Raw genomic sequence first — 8,799 nt, 5'->3', positions numbered from 1 at the left:
GCGTTGACTTCCTCTCCTTATGAAAAATCTGTGTCTACCTTTTTTAAGTTCTTTTTTGTTTTAATGTTGTCATCTTTTACATATTGACATCTGTTTCCCTATTTTCAGTGTTTTAGCTTTGATTTATTTTTGTGACTTCCCTATCTGGGTTGATATCTGGTTGCTCTGTCTTGTGTTCTAGTCTTGAGTTGTTATCTGATGTTATTGATTTTATAACTAGAGGACTCCCTTTAGTGTTTTTTGTAATTTTGGTTTGGTTTTTTGCAAATTCCCTAAACTTTTGTTTATATGGAAATGCCCTAATTTTGCCATCATATTTGAGAGACAGTTTTGCTGGATTTATAATTCCTGGCTGGCAGTTTTTTTCCTTCAAGGCTTTATATATGTTGTCCCATTGCCTTCTTGCCTGCATGGTTTCTGCTGAGTAGTCCAAGCTTATTCTTTTTGACTCTCCTTTGTAGATAACTTTTCTTTTATCCCTAGCCGCTCTTAAAGTTCTCTCTTTATCTTTGGTTTTGATTATAATATGTCTTGATGACTTTCTTTTGGGATCTCCCTTATGTGGGATTCGATGAGCATCTTGGATAGATATCTTGTCATCTTTCACGATATCAGGGAAATTTTCTGCCAACAATTCTCTCTGTATTTTCTGTTATCCCCCCTGCCCCAATTCTGGTACTCCAATCACTCGTAGGTTATTCCTCTTGATACAATCCCACATAATTCTTAGGGTTTCTTAATTTTTTTAAAGCCTTTTATCTGATTTTTCCTCAAATAAGTTGTTGTCAAGTGCTTAATCTTAAATCATACTAATTCTGACTTCCATTGCCTCAGTTCTGCTCCTCTGATTTTCTGTTGAGTTGTCTAATTCTGAAAGCTTATTCTTAATCTTCTGGATTTCTGATTGCTGTCTCTCTATGGATTCTTGCAGCCTGTTCAATTTGTCATTATGCTCTTCTCTAATCTTTTTAATTTCCTCTATTGTGTGTTCTTCGTTTTGCCTAATTTCCTTCCTAATCTCTTGACGAGTTCTGTATATTAATGTTTTGTATTCTGCCTCCGGTAATTCGAAGAAATTTTCCTCCTCTGGAAAATTTCTAGATTCTTTAGTTTGGGAGCTTACTGAAGCCATCATGGAGTGACTGTTTATGTGATTTGATATTGACTGTTGTCTCCAAGCCATCAATAACTTACTGTATTTATTTATTTTATGTTTGCTTACTATGTACTAGCTTCTTGTTTTGTTTTGTTTTGATATGCCCAAATAGGCTGCTCGTGTAAACTAGCCCAGTCATCAGCACCCTTCAAGCTCGAATGTCCTTCCTGCAGGTGGCCAGACCTGCCACTAAGTATGTGAGCCCAGGAGTCTGCCCACTCCTCCTGTATGGATTCATCTCAGGTGTCCAGATAGTCGGCCACCAAGTGTGTGGTGCAGGCTGTCACCTACTGTTCTAGACAGGCATGGGTGATTGGTGTAGGCACAGGCATCCGGCTGCAGTAGGGGGACACAGGCTGAGCAAAGCAGGGGGCCAACGGCCACCGCTGAGTATCCAGGAGGAAAGCGTGTCCCTGTTCCCTAGAGCACATAGATGGGTGAGTTTTGCAGTCAGACTGTGAGCACCCATGCTGTTGCCTGTAAGGACTGGGGGGCACTTCTTATTCTTGGGCCCCTGTAGCAGGTGACTAGGTGACATGGGTGAAGCCACCAGTCCTCAGGACCCTAATGTGGGTAGGTGAAGACACTGCTTAATGGGCAGAGCAGTGTCAGATGTCATGAACCTGCCACTTCACAGCTGAAACAGTTGGAGTTAGACATCAGGTTTATACCCTGTTGTACCGTGGTAATTAGGGCCTATGCTGTTAAAATGGGCCAGCACAAGTCTATGCAGTGGGAAAGGCACTCAAAGTCTGTGGATCCCTTATGCCTGCACCTAGGCAAAGGAACTGTGCCTACCCTGAGTTTCTGGCATAGGGGAGCCGGCAGATTATTTTTTCCCCAATTTGTTAATTTGTTCACTCTCCAAGGCCAAGAGAGTGGCTCAGGGTGTGTGATGGGTCCTAATTCTGGCCCAGAGGACTCAGCATTTGCTGAAGCCAGTCCGGGACCCAGTGCAGAGCAGGAAGCGGGGAGTTAAATGAGAGAGAGGTTTTTCCGTAAGGGGGGCGTTTTTGATCCGCGCGGTAGGCTGGACGCAAGTAGTTATCTTCCGTCGATCGAGGGCTGCTTCTCACTGGTTCTGGATGGCCAAGTAGACTGTCTCCCACTGGGTCTCTCCGGGGTGGAAAACACCTCCCTAGTGCTGCTGCTTGCCTGCCTCCCCACTCACCCCCAAGCTGATCCTGGCTGAAGGGCTCAGGCTCTCGCCGGCTCAGGTCTGGCAACTCCTCGCTGCTTCTGAACCATCTCTCCCTCCCCCTGCCACTCAGTCTGGTTCCTCAACTTTGTGTTTGATGTTCAGGGCTCTTAGACTGTCATATATAGTCGATTCACTTGTTTTTCCAGGTCTTTGTTATAAAAGGGAATACTGAAAGTGTCTGACTACTCCGCCATCTTGGCCCCCCACCCCCCACCCGCTCACAAGCTTTTAAGACCCCAGGTGCTACTCACCAAAGTAGAATGTGGAACATTTTCTTTGTAAACTATGTTAGGCCAATTGTGCTAGATATTCCCTGAGACCATGGTCTCCAGCCCTCAGCCCAGTAATTCAGTCCCTCAGGGTTGTATTTTTTATGGAAGCAGACTGCCACATCTGTCTCCTGTGGAGCAGCTGTTGGATTTGTATCACTGACCTTTCAGTTAGCAGCCAAGTGCTTTACCACTGCACCACCAGGGCTCCTTTATACAGCATGTTGTTGTTGTTGTTAGGTGCTGTCGAGTCGGTTCCGACTCATAGCAACCCTGTTCTGACTCATACACAACAGAATGAAACACTGTCCAGTCCTGCACCATCCTCCCAGTCGTTGTTATGCTTGAGCTGATTGTTGCAGCCACTGTGTCAGTCCATCTCGTTGAGGGTCAGTCATCCTCTTTTTCACTTCCCCTCTGCTTTACTGTGCATGATGTCCTTCTCTAAGGACTGGTCCCTCCTGATAACATGTCCAAAGTATGTGAGACAAAGTGTCACCATCGTAGCTTCTAATGAGCATTCTGGCTGTACTTCCAAGACAAATTTGTTCGTTTTTCTGGCAGTCCATGGTATTCAATATTCTTCACCAACACCATAATTCAAAGACATCAGTTTTTCTTTGGTCTTCCTTATTCATTGTCCAGCTTTTACATGCATATGAGGCAATTGAAAAAACCGTGACTTAGTTCAGGCACATCTTAGTCCTTAAAGTAACAACTTTGCTTTTTAACGCTTTAAAGAGGTCTTCTGCAGCAGATTTGCCCAGTGCAATATGTCATTTGATTTCTTGACTCCTGTTTCCATGGGCGCTGATTATGGATCCATGTAAAATGATATCCTTGACAACTTTAATTTTTCCTCCGGTTATCATGATGTTGCTTATTGGTCGAGTTGTGAAGATTGTTGTTTTCTTTATGTTAAGGTGTAATCCATACTGAAGGCTGTAATCATTGATCTTCATCAGTAAGTGCTTCAAGTCCTCTTCACTTACAACAAGCAAGGTTGTGTCATCTGCATAATGCAGGTTGTTAATGAGTCTTCCTCCAATCCTGATGCTGTGTTCTTCTTCATATAGTCCAGCTTCTCAGATTATTTGTTCAGTGTACAGATTGAATAAGTATGGTGAAAGGATACAACCCTGATGCACACCTTTCTTGACCTTAAACCTGCATTACATCTCCCTGTCTTGTTCAGTCGACTGCCTCTTAGTCTAAGTACAGGTTCTCATGAGCACAATTAAGTGTTCTGGAATTCCCATTCTTTGCAATGTTATCCATAACTTTTGCGTAGTCGGTAAAACACAGGTAAACATCTTTCTGGTATTCTCTGGTTTCAGCCAAGATCCATCTGACATCAGCAATGAAATCCCTCATTCCATGTCCTCTTGAATCCAGCTTGAATTTCTGGCAGTTCCCTGTTGATGTACTGCTGCAACTGCTTTTGAATGATTTTCAGCAAAATTTTACTTGTATTGGATATTAATGATATTGTTCGATAATTTCAACATTCTGTTGGATCACATTTCTTTGGAATGGGTACAAATATGGATCTCTTCCAGTCGGTTGGCCAGGTAGCTGTCTTGCAAATTTCTTGGCATAGAGGAGTGAGCACTTCCTAATATAGCTTATTAGATGGTGATACTAAATGCTAAGGAGAAAATAAAACAAGTGAACAGGCAGTGGAGTTGGAGGAAGTTGTATTTTTAAATAGGATAACAGGGAACACTTTACTCAGATGTCACCTTTTCAATGAAGATTTGAAGGAGGTGAGGGAGTGAACCATTCAGCTATTACGGGAAGAGCATTCTGAAAAGTCAGAGGGACCTGAAGAGCAAAGACTATGAGGCAGGAGCCTAAGGTGTTTAAAGAAAAATAAAGAAGCTAGTGTAGTGGGAGCAGAGACGAGAGTTATAGGAGATAGATCACAGAGGTAATAGGGAGGAAATAGGGAGACTAGAAACTAGAGGCCTCATGGACCTTTGTAAAAACTCTACCTTTGCTCTGAGCAAGGTGGGAGGTAGTGAAAGTTCTAAGCATAGGAATAACAAGATCTAGGTTTTTCAATATTACCTTGACTGCTGTGTTGAGAATAGTCTGAAGGGTGGGGGAAGGAGTGATAAATGCAGAGCAGGAGATAGATTGGAAGGCTGTGTCAATAATCCAGGCAAGAGATGATTGTTGGTCGGTCTAGGATGGTAGCAGGAATGTAGTGAAGAAATGCTCAGATTCTGGAAATATTTTGAAGGTAGAGCCTATAAGATTTTATGTATATATCCATAACTACCTGACAGAGCCAACACCAACCATTGCTGTTTCCTGACAAGCTATAATTATTAAGATTTTCAGATTTAATAGAAATAAGTAAAATAAATTTGTTGGATATACGTACAGTGGTGAAAGTGTGCAAACAGTCATCCCTCTCACTGATAGGAATATCTTGTTACTTGTTTTTAGATGTTTTGCTTGTGTTTAAAATACCAGGAATATTTATATAAATTGATTGCTGGTGTTATGCACAATGCCCATTAAATGATTCACAGATAGTGAAAATTTAAGAAATCATATTTTATAAGATTTGTTGTTTTCACTAGTGGTCCTACTTTTCCTTTCCCTATATGCCTTAATGAGTAAGGGTAGTATTCTTAATTTAGCCTGTAGATTGACAAATAAGAGGGGGACAGTATAGCTCTTGTCTACATGTTTTATCACATCATGTAGAAGATAAACTTGCCAAGTTGAACTCCTTGCATTCACATAATTTGCCACAAGTGGGTAAAACAAACCAAAACAAAAAACCACCCATACCATTTATAATGAAGCTGCTCTTAGTTATTTTTCACATGCCATGTATCATACCTGGCTTCTCAACCTGCCTCCGGACAGGAGCTCCCCTTTTGATCTTGTATATCTGCTTGAACTAAGAAGCACTCTCTTCACGAGTATTATTTTATGCTTTATAAAAAAACCAAAGCCATTGCCGTAGAGTCAGTTCCGACTCATAGTCACCCTATAGGACAGAGTAGAACTGCCCCATAGAGTTTCCAAGGAGTGCCTGGTGGATTTGAACTGCTGACCTTTTGGTTAGCAGCTGTAGCACTTAACCACTATGCCACCAGGGTTTCCTTATGTTTTATAGTCCAGTCTAATCTTTGTCTGAAGAGTGGGCTTCGGGAATGGTTTTAGTTCTGGCTTAACAGTGTCCGGGGCCGATAGCTTTGGGAATTCCTCTAGATCATTAAGTCTGGTCTTTTTACATGAATTTGAGTTCTGCTCCATACTTTTCTCCAGCTCTGTCAGGGACTGTCTGTTGTGTTCCCAGTCAGGGTAGTCATTGGTGGTAGCTGGGCGCCATCTAGTTCTTCTGGTCTCAGGCTGATGGAGTCTCAGGATTATGTGGCGATTTTGTCTCTTCGGCTAATATTTTCCTTGTGCCTTTGGTGTCTTTCACTCTCCTTTGCTCCAAGTAGGTTGGGACCAATTGATGCATCTCAGATGGCCGCTCGTAAGATTTTAAGACCCCAGATCCACTCACCAAAGTGGTATGCAGAACATTTTCTTAATAAACTTCGTTATGCCTATTGACTTAGATGTCCCCCGAAATCATAGTCCCCAGACCCCAGTCCCAGCTACTCTGTCCTTTAAAGTGTTTGACTGTGTTCAGGAAACTTCTTAGCTTTTGGTTTAGTCCAGTTGTGCTCCTGTATTGTGTGTTGTCCTTCCCTTCACCTAAGATGATTGTTGTCTACTATTTAGTTAGTGAATTCCGCTCTCCCTCCCTCCCCACCCTCGTAACCATCAAAGAATGTTTTCTTCTGTGCATAAACCTTTTCTTGAGTTCTTGTAATAGTGGCCTCATACAATATTTGTCCTTTTGCGACTAATTCCAGCATAATGCCCTCCAGATTCATCCACGTTGTGAGATGTTTCGCGGACTTATTGTTTTTTGTCGTTGCATAATATTCCGTTTTGTGTATGTACCATAATTTGTTTATCCATTGTCTGTTGATGGGCACCTAGGTTGTTTCCATCTTTTTGCTATTGTGAACAGTGCTGCAATGAATATGGGTGTGCATATATCTATTCGTGTGACAGCTCTTATTTCCCTGGGATGTATTCCAAGGAGTGGGATTGCTGGATCATATGGTACTTCTATTTCTAGCTTTTTAAGGAAGTGCCAAATCGATTTCCAAAGTGGATGTACCATTTTAACATTCCCGCACCAGCAGTGCATAAGTGTTCCAGTCTCTCCACAACCTCTCCAACATTTTATTATTTTGTGTTTTTTTGGATTAGTGCCAGCCTTGTTGGGGTGAGATGGTATCCCATTGTGGTTTTAATTTGCATTTCTCTAATGGCTAATGATTGTGGGCATTTCCTCATGTATCTGTTAGCCAGCTGAATGTCTTCTTTGGCGAAGTACCTGTTCATATCCTTTGCCCATTTTTTAATTGGGCTATTTGTCTTTTTGTTGTTGAGGTGTTGCTGTATCTTGTAGATTTTAGAGATTAGATGCTGATCGGATTTGTTGTAGCCAAAATTTTTTTTCCCAGTCTGTAGGTTGTCTTTTGACTCTTTTGGTAAAGTCTTTTGATGAGCATAAGTGTTTGATTTTTAGGAGCTCCCAGTTATCTAGTTTCTGTTCTAGTGTTTGTGCATTGTTAGTTATGGTTTGTATTCTGTTTATGCCATGTATCAGGGCTCCTAGCATTGTCCCTATTTTTTCTTCCATGATCTTTATCATTTTGGATTTTATATTTAGACCTTTGATCCGTTTTGAATTAGTTTTTGTACATGGTGTGAGGTATGGGTCTTGTTTCATTTTTTTGCAGGTGGATATTCACTTATGCCAGTGCCATTTGTTAAGGTGACTGTCTTTTCCCCATCTAACAGACTTTGTGCCTTTGTCAAATATCAGCTGCTTATAGGTAGATGACTTTATGTCTGGATTCTCAATTCTCTTCCATTGGTCTATGTATCTGTTGTTGTGCCAATACCAGGCTGTTTTGACTACCATGGTGGTATAATAGGTTCTAAAATCAGGTAGTGTGAGGCCTCCCACTTTGTTCTTCTTCTCTTCAGTAATGCTTTACTTATCTGGGCCTCTTCCCTTTCCATTCAGTTTCTTTAGTGATTATATGATTATTCAATTTTCTTTTTCTTTTTGAGTCAGTTTTGGTAAGTTACATTCTTTGGGGCAGTGGTTAAGAGCTGTGGCTGCTAACCAAAAGGTCGGCAGTTTGAATCCACCAGCCATTCCTTGGAAACCCTATGGGGCAGTTCTACTCTGTTCTACAGGGTTGCTGTGAGTTGGAATCAACCTTATGGCAATGGGGGATTCTTAAGGAAATTGTTATTTGTCTACATTTTAAAATTTATTTTCATATACTTATTCATAACATCCTCATTACTTTCCATCTGTTGGATGTCCCTGTTTTTTTTCTTGGTTGTTTTTTCATAAGCTGAAATTTACGTAGCCCTTTTTTATTTTTGATATTGTTTATTCTTGTCCTTTTTTTCCCCCCTTTATTTTCTTGATCACTATCACCAGATCTTTTATTATTCTTTTCAACAGAACCAATTTTTGGCTTTGTTGATCTTCTGTTGTATATTTTCTACTGTTATTCATTTGTTCTCTGATCTTTATTATTCTCTTCCTTCTAATATTTTGATATTAATTTCTAATTTCTTGAGATAGACGCTTAGTTCATTATTTTTTCAGTTTTTCCACTTTTTAAACATGCATTTAAAGTTATAAATTTCCCCTGACTAGTATTTTATGCATCTGTCTAGTTTCAGTGTGATGAATGTTTTCCCATCTCTGTGTTTTGTTATCAATTTGATATGCAGTTAGATTTAGGATAAATTTAAGTTGCTATTGTGTCAACATGAGGAAGGATAATCATCTTTTCTTTTTCATGAACTGCTTCTTCAAACTTTTTGTCTATTTTTTCCATATAGTTGTTGGTATTTTTTTCTTTAGGAACTCATTATAATATACTATGGGAAACAGCTTTTTCTCTGTGATATGAGTAGCAAATATTTTTTCCAGGTTATCATTTTTTATTGACTTTTTTTATGGTTATTTTTAATTTTGCTTTTCAGTACCTTAAACAGTGCCCAGTGTGTCGTATACACCCAGTAAACATTTGTCAAAATGAATAAATTCAATAGTG

General features: G+C 40.3%; 1 protein-coding gene across 5 annotated transcripts in view; it reads left to right on the top strand.

Annotated features, from left to right (window-relative positions):
* The window catches only part of PIK3C2A (phosphatidylinositol-4-phosphate 3-kinase catalytic subunit type 2 alpha), a 129,171-nt gene that overhangs the window by 18,997 nt on the left and 101,375 nt on the right, over positions 1 to 8,799 (top strand). The window contains exon 1 of one of the 5 annotated variants that reach the window (XM_023737568.1): positions 5,984 to 6,165. The exons of the other annotated variants lie outside the window; for them this stretch is intronic. The gene's annotated coding sequence lies outside the window, so the exon portion shown is untranslated. Of the gene's footprint in view, positions 1 to 5,983; positions 6,166 to 8,799 lie in introns of those variants that run through there. 5 annotated transcript variants of the gene reach the window in all.

The sequence above is a fragment of the Trichechus manatus genome, unplaced genomic scaffold (assembly GCF_000243295.1).
Source record: "Trichechus manatus latirostris isolate Lorelei unplaced genomic scaffold, TriManLat1.0 scaffold00006, whole genome shotgun sequence".
In the NCBI taxonomy this organism is placed as follows: domain Eukaryota; kingdom Metazoa; phylum Chordata; class Mammalia; order Sirenia; family Trichechidae; genus Trichechus; species Trichechus manatus.
This window is presented reverse-complemented; position numbering and strand designations above follow the sequence as displayed.